The 13,947-nt window shown below is 41.4% G+C and overlaps 1 long non-coding RNA gene across 1 annotated transcript in view; it reads right to left on the bottom strand.

Annotated features, from left to right (window-relative positions):
• The window catches only part of LOC141988052 (uncharacterized), a 109,339-nt gene extending 95,752 nt beyond the window's left edge, over positions 1-13,587 (bottom strand). Inside the window, exon 1 of the long non-coding RNA XR_012639643.1 lies at positions 13,457-13,587. This is a non-coding gene — a long non-coding RNA (uncharacterized LOC141988052). The remainder of the gene's footprint in view (positions 1-13,456) is intronic.
• Positions 13,588-13,947: the final 360 nt, after the last annotated feature.

Here is a 13,947-nt window from a genome sequence, read left to right as displayed (position 1 = left end):
CATGCTGACAAATTGCTGCATAATGCTAGAGACTAAGGCCATGCTTAGCTTGAGTTTGCACGATGCTTTTCTCTTAGTGATATAGCTGCACACCAAGATTCCTTTGGGGGAAAGTGCTTTCATTTACTCTAAACATTAAGATATCAACAAACTATGTTTGTCTCCTGGATGCAGGTGTCATGGTAGACTCTTAAATGGTCTTACAGGACCTGGGACTGGAAGGGATCTTCTGAGTCATTAAATCCAGGCTCGTGCTATTGCAGGTAACCTCATCATATAATCTAATTCATCAAGCTCCATTTTAAAACTAGTTTGGTTGTTTGCCCCCACTACTCCGACAGGAAGGCTGTTCTAGAACCTCACTCCTCTGATGGTTAGAAACCTTCTTCTAATTTCCAGCCTGAACTTTATTCATGGCTTAGTTATATCCATTTGTTCTTGTGCCATTGTCGTTTAGCTGAAATAGCTCTTGCACCTTCCCGGTGCTTACTCCCGTAGAAAGCAATCAGATCCCCTCCTAGCCTACAATTTGCTAGGTAAATCAAGCCAAGCTCTTCAAGTGTAGAGGTTGTCAACCTTTTTCTTTCTGAAGCTCCCCCTCCCCGCGCCCTGCCCAGCATGCTATAAAAACTCCACAGCCCACATGTGCCACAACAACTGGTTTTCTGCATACAAAAGCCTGCGCTGGCATTAAGGGGTAGCAAGTCAGGCCGTTGCCCGGGACCTACACCACAGGGTGCCCTATGAAGTTAACTTGCTCAGACTTCTGTTTCAGCCCTGGGTCGCAGGACTCAGGGCTTAGGATTTCTGCCATGGGCCTCAGCGAATCTAACACTGGTCCTGCTTGGCGGACCCCCTGAAACCTGCTCGCGGCCCTCTAAGGGGCTCTGACCCCTGGTTGAGAACCACTATTCTAGTGTCCTCTCATAAGATAGCTCCACCAGTCCCCTAATTGTCCTAGTAGCACTTCTCTGCACCTTCTCTGTTCCAGTTTCAATTAATCTTCCTTGCACATGGGTGACCAGAACAGTACACCACATTCCAAATGAGGTCTCACCAGCGCCTTGAAACATGGTTTTAATATTTCCCTATCTCAGCTGGAAATAACTTGCCTGATTCATCCTGGTCTTCTTGGTCCTATGCGTTCTTTAACCACATATGTTTCAATATCTTTACACTTTGTAAGTTATCATCTTTAGGGAAACTGTTAAGCTGTGATACAGGTTCTGATCCTGCAGCAGTATAAACAATGGGGGTATTGCCATTGACTTCAATGGGATCAGAAATAGGCCCATAATTAGCAGTGACATTGCGATAGGCAGAATATCCATTTAGACATGGTTCAACGACACTATTGTGTTACTGTTCTGTTTTTGAAATAGCGCATTTTCAGCTGCTGTAAATGAGCATCCCTGTACTGCAATCCGAGAGAGCCTGTGCTGAATGTCAGAGTCATAGCACAGAACTCATATCCCCAGGGGAAAAGGGCTCAGATGGTTTTAGAGAATTTTTGGATGAAAAGTTTTTTTCAAATCAGAAAATGCTGATGTAGCAAAAAAAATCTTTTTGCAGGAAAGGGTCAGTTTTGACAAAATTCTCAACTAGGAAACAGTTGAGGGGGGAAAGAAAGATTTGAAACCATCAAAAATTTTTGTTTTGATATTGTTTTATCACACAATTCTTTTCTTCAGGTTCAAAATGACTTGTCATTTTGAAATATAAGCTAATTAAAAAGTCAAAATCAAAACTAAACATTTTGAAATAACTGAAACAAACAATGTTTCAATTGTGGTGAACCAAAAATTTTTTTGGCTTTTTGGTTCATGAAAAATTTTGAGATTTTGACTTTGTGTCCAGATTGAGGATGGGACATTTCTGTGATACCTTGAAAATGTTCATGGGACAGGAAAACGATTTCCTGCCCACCTCTATCTTTAAGCCACTTTTGCATCATCCCATTCCTGGGCTGTTCTGATGCTCTCTGAGTAACGTAGATAGTTCTGAGGCATCTGTGGTCACAAGTAGTAGCAAATCAGTAGCAGAACTGGGCTAGAATCCAGGCATCCTGTCTCTTAGTCTGATTCACTAACTGTATATTTCAGAATTCCAACATGAATATTGGACACATGCTGCTGAAATAATGGAGACCTGAAAATGGGAGCTCAATAGAAAAAGCCCAATTTTCAAAGGACACCTCCTTTTTCTAGGTACAATTTATACCCACAAAAGGTATGCATGCAGACTTGTGAAAATGATGAACACAGCCAGTGCAAATGAAATCACTTGTAGGTGCAAATAATCTGAATCATGTCTACAATTCTTCTTATGGGACCAGAAATGCTGGCACAAATTTTGAGGTGTATGTTCATGGATTTTAAGCCCCAATTTAACCACTATGATTGTTTACTCTGACTTGCATAACACAGACCATAAAATTCCACCAAGTATTTGCTGCACCTACTCCAGAACTTCTCACTGAACTACAGCATATCTTTTAGAGAGAAACATCCAATCTTGATTTAAAGATTTCAAGTGATGGAGGATCCACCATAGCCCATGGCATGTTGTTCCAGTGATTAATTACCTGTTAAAATATGCCCTTGATTTAATCTCAATCACTTAGCTTCAGCTTCCAGCCATTGGATGTTGTTACACAATCCCCTCTAGTGGCTTGGCCACAGAGGATATGAGATGATACAGCTCCTGGCTACAGGAGCTGCTTCTTTAGCTCAAGCATGAGTCTCATGGATTCAGCACTGGCGAGCCTAGCTTCAGTTCCCAGTCACCATCCAGGATGTCAGCAACTGTGTCTGCCAAGGACATACAGTAAAGGAGGTTGGGCCTTGTCCTATTTTAAAACATTCATGCAGAATTTGTAGAATCTGAAATACAGTTCCATCCACACCTTATTTGTCAACATGTCTCTCCATACCACTAGAATGTATTATTGGACCCTTGAGGGAAGACCTGCCCACTCTGACAAACATTTCAGACAAATATTCTACCACTGTTTTTTGGGGAAAAAAAAGAAATTTCCTGTTCAAAGTACCTAATACTGAGAATTTAAACACAGCCTCCCAGCCACAATCCAGGATATTTCCTTTGGAGAAAAAAAAATACAAAATAAAATATAGCTGTTATAAACTGTTAATTATAGTTTATAATAGTAATAATCCCAGAGAATTTGATCATTACTATAGTTAATGGCCAGTTTGTTAGAGTTTTAACTGCCTTCAGCTCCATCTAGGGATGCCCAATTAGCAAGCCAGTCATTAAATAATAGTAATGACTAATTACTCAAGGATTAAAAGCTTAAATATAAATAAAAGTGAGATTGAGACTCTTAAAAATAATGTGTTAATGCATCCCTTCCTTACCATGAGTTACACAGTACATTCTGTTCTTATGACTAGCATATCTTCTATAGGGGATTCATTTCCCTATAAATGGTTTTCTATTTTACGTCCCCTCCAGATGTTTAATTCACATACATATTGGCCATTGTTTTACAAGTCCTCATTCTTCCATTTAACAGAGTACCTTAAACTGAGCTAAAATTGTTAACTTCCTTTCCAGCTGTCAGGGTACATTAGTTTTTCCTCTGCTTTTCTTCCTGCCTTAAAACCTTATTTCACATCTCTTTCATTTTCTTCAGTGCCTTGTCACTAGTCACATCAGCTACAAATTGACTTCAATTAGCTTGAGAAATGTTATTTGTTATGTGAGCCGTCAAATATACTCACACAATAGAATCAAGTCTGCCTGTGGAGAGACTATACAGTGCTGAGACCACAAATTATCATGCTGTCCAATATTGTTTCATTGTTTCCTTGTATTCCCCCATTTGTCTGTACCCATATGTTGTCTCTTGCTTTATACTTGGTGTAAGCTCTTTGGGACAGGGGCTGTCTTTTTGTTCTGTGTTTGTCCAGCTACTAGCACAATGAGTCCTGGTACATGACTGAGGCTCCTAGGTGCTATGATAATGCAAATAAATAATAATAATATTGGCTTGCTTTTTGCAGTTTGTACAGAACCAAACATTTTGTTCATGTTAGACAAATGATAATGGCACCAGAGATGGCAGGAGAGTGGAAAGACAAACTAATGGTGTGATGAAGGAATCTCAAAAGGTTCACCTTGGATAAACATCCACAGATAAGGGTGTTTACCAAGGGTAAAGGTCAGGCCTATGCAGAATACCATTATGTTTACCACTTAGGTCCTCAAAGTAGGGCTTAAGTGGGACTAAAGTAGGGCATAGGGCTTGTGCTAGCTTTCTGCACAGGGGAACAAATTTCACCCCCACAAGCGTGTCCAGACCTCTGTGCTTTAGAAACCAAGGCTGAAACAGATACATGAACATATGTGTTTAAAAATGGCAGCTGAATAACCACAAGAATGGGGTTCCTGGCAAGATTATTTTCTGGTTCTGGACAGGTCATAAGTGGCATGACATTGTAGCAGGATAGTTTACACTTTTAAGTGAATACTGTATGTTTGTTGTTTTTCCCTGTATTACAAAGAAATCTTCCGAGGAATGGCTCTCAGGGAGATTTTGTGGCAAAGAATGAGGTTTCTCTTCATCTCCTTTTTGAGGTGCTATTTATACAGCAAACCCCAGGCCAGCTCCTCTGCTGGGATAAATCACGCAGTTCTATTGAAGTCAACAGATCTATGCTCTTTTACCCTAGTTGGCTCCCCGTGACTAAGGCCATGTCTACACTACAAAATTATCAACGTAACCTACATGAGCATACAGCCACAGCAGTTATTAAATCACTTATGTGTGTGCACATTTGGATCCTTGTGTCGACAGTGTGCACCCTCACGAGGAGCCCTTGTATTGATTGTATTGTCAGTGTGGGGCATTATGGCTCCTGAAGGCCAGTAACAGTCGACGTAAGCAACACAGTATTTACACAGACACTGTGTTGACCTAATTTCATTGACCATGACTCTACACCAATCAGGGAGGGGGTGTTACTAAATTGACGTAGAAAGGCACTTATGTCAACAGGAGCCACATTTAAGTGAAGACACTTCCACAGCAAGGTCAATGCAAGGCAGCTTACATCGACTTCACTGTGTAGCGTAGACTAGGCCTAATGCTCATCAAGGGAGAGAGTAGCAGCTCCATTTCTCTGCCACCATCTCCTTTCAAAGTCCATGCAGATATTCCCACCAACCTTATACAGCTTCATGGCCTCGCGTCCTTTTCTGGTGGGTATGTGATGTGCCACATTTAGCTATGTATCTGTTATGATTTTGTTTTCTGTGGATTATACCTTTATAAATCTCTGAGTTCTCCAATGCCTGCAGAGACAGGCAGTTATTTTGTGTTCAGTTCAATGCAAACTGTCATTGCGGACAGGCAGCCATTTTGTGTTCTTTTCAGTGCAGACTTTTCAGAGAGAGGCACCATATCCCTTTTCTGAGAGGCTTTACTTTTGTTCTCTCTTTATCAAACATTGTCTAACTCCAAAATAAAGGTTGTTCTGAATGAACATATGTGTTTGTTGTTTGTGTAACATAACATGAGATACAAATAATGTAGGAGTGGTACTTTACTCTTTTTCTTTCTTTATTTTCCCCTTAAAATGTTACGCTAATTTCTAGAGAAATTTCAGAGTAAATTTTGGTTGTTAAGAATGTGCCAAATTGAGGCTTTTAATACAAACCATTTTTCAGCTTTAACTATGGAGGCTTCCTATTTATATATAAACACTTGATACTTACTGTATGGCCATGGTCCCTGAACTTTTCAAGGTTGCACACATCCTTATCCCTTCCCACCCACCCCCATTCCCAGAGGAACCAGAAAACTGGATTTTTTGTTTTGTTTTGAAAAACTAAATAAAACATTTCATCACTTTCAAAACTCTTCTTTTTCCCAACATGGTTTTGATTTGGGAGCTTTGTCAAAACTGACTCTGTTTCACAAACAGTTTCTATCTTGACAAATTGGCACTTTTCATTGAAAAAAAAAATGCTTTGTTGAAAAATTCCCAACCAACTCTATGAATAGCTCTGGTCTGAGGCTCAGGTCAGGTGACATTCTGTTTTACACCAGAGGTAGGTTTATAGCCTCATATCTCCAGGACTAGAAACAGGAGCTTCCTACCATGAGAAAGCTAAGAAACTCAGCTTCACAATGGCTTGCACAACATTTGCTTCTTTTCAAGAGGTCTATAATGTTGCAGCAGTTCAACCCCATTAACACACTGATCAACAAATGCACTACTCCCCCAGCAATGTGTCTCTCTGTCTGATATGGTTAATGTACAAAAATATAGAATATGATAATAGTATGCCTTAAGGAGAAGAGGCAATTATTCACTTTCTGTGAATTAGAGATGTCTTGTTTCTTTTTTGGTTCACATGATGAAAAAGACGAGAGTGCTATCAGGATATGTTTTGTTCCCTCCCACCAATAAAAAAATGTCTAGTATAGTTCTGGCATTCTCAAACCAGACCTTATAAAACCATGATTTATGAATCAATGGAAATGGGAGCTGTGACTAATTAGTGAAGCATTTACTGCTGAAATATCAGAACTGTGCATACAATCAATCTGGTGTGACTGCAGCCATACTAACAAGGAAATAGCCACCTTTATCTGTTTTCCCACCACAATTTCCACACAGGAAAACTATTCTTTCTTCAGGGAAACCAATGCTTCTGCTGAGCATAGGTTTTAGGAAGCTATGGTAGCTTGAAACATTGCTAATAATACTTAGCTCTGACCTAATTCTTTTCATCCGTAGATTTAAAAACACTTTACAAAGAAGGCATTTCACGCATGGGAGACAGATGCAGTGGATTGAGAAGATCACCCAGCAGACAACAGAACTCAGATCTCCTGCATCTCAGTTCAGTTCTCTAGCCACTACACTACACTATCTTCAGACCACATTAGGTTATTTGACCTGGTGTCAATTGTATTAACCCAGTGACTAAACTGGCATTGAGGGGTACTTTGCATTGCCAGAGCAACAAAAGCAGCTACAGAGTATTGGTGAATCTTAAACAGGGATTAGCATCAGCTTTCCATGCAATGTCTTAGAAGAACCACTTTTAGAGTAACCTCCGGTTTCTTACTCCTTATACCAATGGAGCTCCAGTGCATTACATTTGTGGCATGCTTGGCAGGGCTTAACGCCATACACTGATACCAGCTGGCCATTAACAATGATCTCAGACAAGGCCATTTTCATTCTTATGGTTTGGAATTTTTACTAGATTACCAGCTTCTCAGGTGTGGAAATGAGAGATCAAGGTTGGATGAGAGAGTTATCGGTGGGTTGATAGATGTTTGCTTTAGTAGAGATTGCTGAAGTATATTCAATACTGTGATCTGGACCAAACTTTCTTCTAGATGGATTTGACTATACCGCAGATGAATAGTAAAGTTTGGCAGAACAATATTCATTGCCCAAGATATATCATCTTTGTCTATGTTTCTTCGTTGTTGAATAACCCTACAAACAGAGGGAATTAACATCAATTGGTGTTACCATGTTGTCTTATTCAAGTGTGATGGCCACCATTTTGGCTGTCACGTTGGGGCAATGAACTGAGGACCTCCAGAGCATGACCAGCTACAACATGAGGTAAGGCTGCTTTGGTGGGGGCTGTAGCAACTCATAACTTCTGTCAATCAGGACAGAAAGGGCCTCTGATACACTTTCACCAGTGGGTTACAAAAGCACCTGTTGGAAATCCAAAAGCCCTGTTGGTAACAACCACTACAAAATTAAGATGAACAAGGAAGTCACAGAGTCAGAACAGGGATGAAGAAGACAGAAAAAATGGGGGTGAAGGGAATAGGGAGAGAGAGAAAGTGTTAATGAGAAAGATAACAGGACTGCAAGAGGGACATAGGGAGAGAATGAGCCTTGTATTTTTAGCCTAGCTGATGCCCAAACTCCTTTATTGTGGATGCTATTTGTGCCCGTTTCTTTGTGCCAGCAGACTCATTTCAAGTGCAAATCAAGAGCACTTGCATCTCTAAGTGACTGATATATCCCTGTGGTCAGGCAGCTACAGAAATGGGTCTGCAAATTTGTGTCTGCAATCCAAAGACAGTGCCAGAATGAAAAGACCCAAAGTTATGCATTGAAATCATTCCCCCAACAGAGAGGCTGACTTTTGGAAAATTTGGCCCAGCAGGACAGAAATGACAAGAGGGAAATATTTAATACCACAGCTATTCAGCAAACTCAAAGGACTAATGTCCCAGGCTCCTCCTAGGCACAGAACTTCATCAGTCTGGGGATTTATGATGATATTTATTAACATCACTTCATTCTGACTAACCCCTCCCACTCCCAATTTGTGATGTAATCAAGCATTCAGAAGGTTGTCGTACTGAAGGCCAAGCATCAAAGGAAGCCATTCACCTTGATGACCAATGGAAGCCTTGATACACTTGATGGAGCCGCAGTAATACTTTTTAGTGTCCCATGATTCTGAAGCCATTCACTATTTATTGAGATTGTGTTGTAGTAATTTTGGGGGGGTATTTATATGGATATTGTATTTGCTTCTGTACAAGTTGAGTTGTAACTTAAAGTAGTATGAGCTTAACATTCCATTAAAACAGAAGGCTAGCAAATAGCAGTACATACCTTTTGTTTTCATAACTTTATGCAGCACACCATGCTGGGAAAAAAATATAGACTCTATTTCTGCCAGCCAATAACTCCAACATTGAATACAGCTAACCAAGCTGTGAAAAGTGACCCATTCTCCTGAAGCTAGGGAGGATTTTTAAGTGGGTACATCAGGACTCCTGAGTCCTGTCCATGTGTCTGCCACTGACTCACAGTGTAGAATCATAGAATAGAATACCACAGTTGAAAGGGACCTCAGGAGATCATCTAATCCAACCCCCTCCTCTAAAGCAGGAGGGATCCCCAACTTTTGGCCCAGATCCCAAATGGCCCCCTCAAGGATTGAACTTACAACCCTGGGTTTAGCAGGCCAATGCTCAAACCACTGAGCTATCCCTGCCCCCTTTGGAGATTCCCTTATCCTTCTGTGCTTCAGTTTCTCCATCTGCAAAAAGGCTATAGTGATACTTACCCAGCTGACAGAGGTCTTGTGAGGCTAATCAATTTAATATTTCAGTAGAAGGCACTAAATAAGATCCAAGTAATAATAACAACAATAAAAAGACCATAGAAATAGAAAACAGGATCCCCCACAACATTGCACTCATATTTTGCAATGCAAGAAGTGTGTAAGGTGAGATGGGATAATCCCTTTTGATCCAAAGAGACGATTGTGATGGGTTGGATCACAGAAACCCCCTTGGGAACTGCCAACTGATGTGCCAAGACTACTTCTGCCCCTGCCTTCCCTGCCAGCTTGGGACTCCAGAACCCTGCCTGGTTGTGCCAGACATGCTTACCAGCTACAAACACAGACCCAGGTCTGAACCACATCCCACAAACTGCAGGCTTAACTGAAAGCAGTTTAAGGAGTGTTCCTGTTTCTGACACTCAGATGCCCAACTCCCAGTGGGGTCCAAACCCTAAATAAATTTGTTTTACTCTGTATAAAACTTACACAGGGTAAATTCGTAAATTGGTCGCCCTCTATAACACTGATAGAGAGCTATGCCCAGCTGTTTGCCCCTCCCCCCCAGGTGTTAATGTATACTCTGGGTTAAATAATAAGTAAAAAGTAATTTTATTAAATACAGAAAGCAGGATTTAAGTGATTCCAAGTAGTAACAGACAGAACAAAGTGAATTACCAAGCAAAATAAAATAAAACTCGCAAGTCTAAACCTAATAGAGTAAGAAAGTGATTACAGATAAAATCTCACCCTCAGAGATGTTTGAATAAGCTTCTATCACAGACGGGACGCCTTCCTAGTCTGGGCACAATCCTTTCCCCTGGCACAGCCCTTGTTCCAGCTCAGGTGGTAGCTAGGGGATTTCTCATGACTGCAGTCCCCTTTGTTCTGTTCCACCCCCTTATATAGTTTTGGCACAAGGCGGGAATCTTTTGTCTCTCTGGATCCCCACCCCCACATTCTAAATGGAAAAGCTCCAGGTTTAAGATGGATTCCAGTACCAGATGACATGGTCACATGTCCTGTGAGACCCCAAGCCCTCATTCCTCCCAGCCTGACTCACAGGAAGGCCTGCCTGCAAACAGAGCCATCCATAGTCAATTGTCCTGGTTAATGGGAGCCATCAAGATTCCAAACCACCATTAATGGTCCACACTTTGCATAACTACAATAGGCCCTCAGAGTTATATTTCATATTTCTAGTTTCAGATACAAGAATGATACATACATACAAATAGGATGACCACACTCAGTAGATTATAAGCTTTGTAATGATACCTTACAAGAGATCTTTTGCATGAAGCATATTCCAGTTACATTATCTTCACACTCATTAGCATTTTTCATAAAATCATAGAGTGCAACGTCACAATGATCGTGGCTAAATGAAGTAGAAAAAGAAGTTAAAACTCCCCCCTACACAGAGAGAGAGAGAGAGAGAGAGAGATGATCCTGGCTAAATGATTTAGAAAAAGAAGTCGATCCTCCCACCCCCGACACACACACACACACACACAATCCCTGATATGACAGAAAGTATGAAAATGGGAAGCAGTATTCTCACAGATATTCACAAATGCGATCACTGGGATATGCCACCACTGCTACCTCTGTATGACTGCAGCTTTCCACATCAAAGACCAGTATTTTACATTCTGTGCAAAAGCATGAATTTGCATTTTCAGGAATCAACCATTTCTGCCATTTTCAGTACAAAAGCAGGCTCTCATCCCCAAAACAACAGAGATCCAGCTTTGTGAATTGCCTTAGCAATAATTACAGGTGCAAAAGGAAGACATTTTGCTTTCTTATGAACCTCTAAGATGCTGATGAATTTTCAGCCGCCTTGAAACTGCCTCACTCAGAACTCTAGCGACAAGGCTCTGGGAATAAAGAAGAGACTCCACCAAGTTGTGAGAATCTGAGGCAGGTAGTTCCAAATACAGTGGACATCTAGCTACACAGAGAATACTCAAACAAGAAGTTAGGGAGGCTCCTTGCCCACCCCATCTTCTCTTCTTTGGAGCTAGGTTGGGCCCTTTGTCATACTCAACCAAGAGGGAGAGCGAGGTCCCCAACCCGTCCTTTGCTCAGTCTGCCACAATCTTGGGCCCACGCCTGGTATGAAGTGTAGCCCCTGCTCTGTGGATACCTCCTTCTGTAAACAAGTGGGTGAGGATGAGGTAGGAAGGACACAAAGTCTCTGCTTTCTCAGATAGTCTGACCATGCACGGGATGTTAGATGCACCAATGTATTCCCTCTCCTCTTCCCCCTTAAAGAGGGTGCAGGTGAGAAATTGTGACTCACTCCTTCTGGGGCTGCCCCCTGGGCACATCAATGATGTGTTGTCCCCTTACTTAAGGCTGAGCCTATACACTCAGTCTAACTCTTCATTGGCTACAACCACCTGCCCTATCCATGAAAGCTGTGCAAACATAATCATATTTTCCCCCATCAGTTTCACTGCTGGCCACTTCTCACCCCCTCTTGGGATGTAACTTGAACAAAACAAATTTGGCTTTGAAACAGGAAACACTTTGCATGCTTCAGCAAAACTGCATTTAAGCCAAAATGGAATTTTAAATGTCAAGACTTAAATCGTCCAAGAATGAGGATTTTTTGCTCTTAAACAGGACTGTATCTCATAGATTAGATACAAAACCAGATTAGATAAGATGATTTTGCAAACCACAAACAACCGGCCAGATGCTCAGATGGTACAGCGTATTAAAATTAATAGAGAGACACTGACTTACATCAGCTGAGGTTCTAGCCCCAAATGAGAAAACGTCACATTGCAAAGCTTTCATGTTTCTATATAAATATTTTCCACAGCTCTACCAGCAATAAGGTGCTCTGTAGCTCCCATTAGTGGTAGTTTTTTACAGTGGTCTGTAAGCAAATTAGAACACAGGTTAGTATAAATGAATGGCTGATTTAGACTATTGCATTCCATGAACAGTAAACTCGCTTATGTCAGACTAACCTTGAAAGTATGTTATTGTTGTGTTTAATCCGTTAACTGGAGAAGGACCTGTAGAAATGTAACAGAATGCCAGAGGAGGAAGAGAGGAATTCACTCCCATATAACAAACAGAATTCTTTCCATCATAGGGCTTGATTTGCCACTGAATCACTCCAGTTCTACACCAGTGCTGATTTCTGTCAAGGCTGAGTTTTTCATGGATTACACAGGCATAAAACAGCAATAATGCTGGAATAAATCAGCCCCATAAACTGTAGGCTTTGTATCTCAGGTAAGGTTGGTACAGCAGGTAATGATGTTCACAGCACAATAGCTAGCTTGCTATTCTTTCTATAGAAATCATCCTTCTTGTTGTGTTTCCTTTGTTGCTCATAAATACAGAGTAAATAACCCTGGCAATCTATGAATGATCCTTTTTTCCCCTCCATATTCAATATGTTAAACCATGAACAAGTGTCCAGGGTTTACGTTATTTATCAGGCCGAAGGAGTTGTATCATAGTATCAGATGCTGCGAGAGCTGAAATCCTGGACTACTGTGTGATGTTTGTTGGGCCAAAAATATTTTAAACATTAACCCCACATGGACATTCTGCCATGCGACAATTGAAACCGATGTGGGGACCCTGCACCTGCACTCAATAGATTTCAGAGTAGCAGCCCTGTTAGTCTGTATTCTCAAAAAGGAAAGGAGGACTTGTGGCACCTTAGAGACTAACCAATTTATTTGAGCATAAGCTTCCGTGAGCTACAGCTCACTTCATCGGATGCATTCAGTTAGTCTCTAAGGTGCCACAAGTACTCCTTTTCTTTTCACTGGATAGATTGTTTTTTTTAAGCTTTAGGCTTCATGGGGGAATGGAGACAAATCTTTCTTTCAATGCATAAGTTAGCACTCCAGACAAGGACTGCTCTTTCTGACAGCATGCTGCACTGTGCTTGTGCAGCGTCTGAGAGAGGCTGTGGTGGAGATGACTGCAAATGTAAATTTCATTAGAGGATGGCATGGCTTGTTTTCCATAGTGACATGCTGCCAGGGCTTCTTTTAAATGTCCATTTAGCAGGATGATGAATTTATGTCTGCAGTAATGTATTATTTTTAATGCTTATTACATAGTTACTCATTGCAGAATCATAGAACTGGAAGGGACCTCAAGAGGTCATCTAGTCCTGTTACCCGGAGTTCTTTCAACCCAAAGCTCTTGGTAACTTTTACTCTGGTGTCAGGAAATAAATCAGGGGAGACATGGCCATCTGACCGATCGATGGCTGGCACAAACAGGACAACACAAGAGTGCTTTCACTTACAGCTAAACTTTACTTAGTCTCAAGCACTTACATACGTCCACAACAGGTTAGTAAAACACCCCAACCCTTGATAATTACCGAAGCTGAGTGTGGCTCTCGAGTGGCACAGCGGCAGGCTTCTGGAGGCCAAATCTTCCGTCTGCCAGTGGGGACTGCAAGATGTATCCAGACGGACAGTCCAGAAGAGTCCAACTACTTCAAAATTTTCCCCCTTATTTTATACATTAGTAACACAATGACATGTCCCTTAAAGAAAACTTGTTAAGCAAGCAGTTTCAATGGTCAGGCTAGAGGTTCCTTCTGATTATTGATTAACCAGGTGTGGGTTTTTCCAGAGTTTGCAGCCTTTAGGTGGTAATAGACATTCCTGAGGGCACATCCTGCTCTTCTAAAATGCATGTATCAGCAACTTCAACACAATTCTTATCAGGAAGGACGTGGGGTCAAGCTGCCCTTTCTGTGGCACCCAAAACCCCCTCCCCTCCTGCCTTGGTCAAGCTGAGGCTGCTGCATGGCCAATTTACAGCCTGCTGACTTGGCTGCTTTTAACAATATACAATAGTGGTTTC

This window comes from Natator depressus, chromosome 5, assembly GCF_965152275.1.
Source record: "Natator depressus isolate rNatDep1 chromosome 5, rNatDep2.hap1, whole genome shotgun sequence".
Lineage (NCBI taxonomy): Eukaryota > Metazoa > Chordata > Testudines > Cheloniidae > Natator > Natator depressus.
The sequence above is the reverse complement of the archived record's forward strand: the minus strand, read 5'-3'. Positions and strand labels throughout refer to the sequence as shown.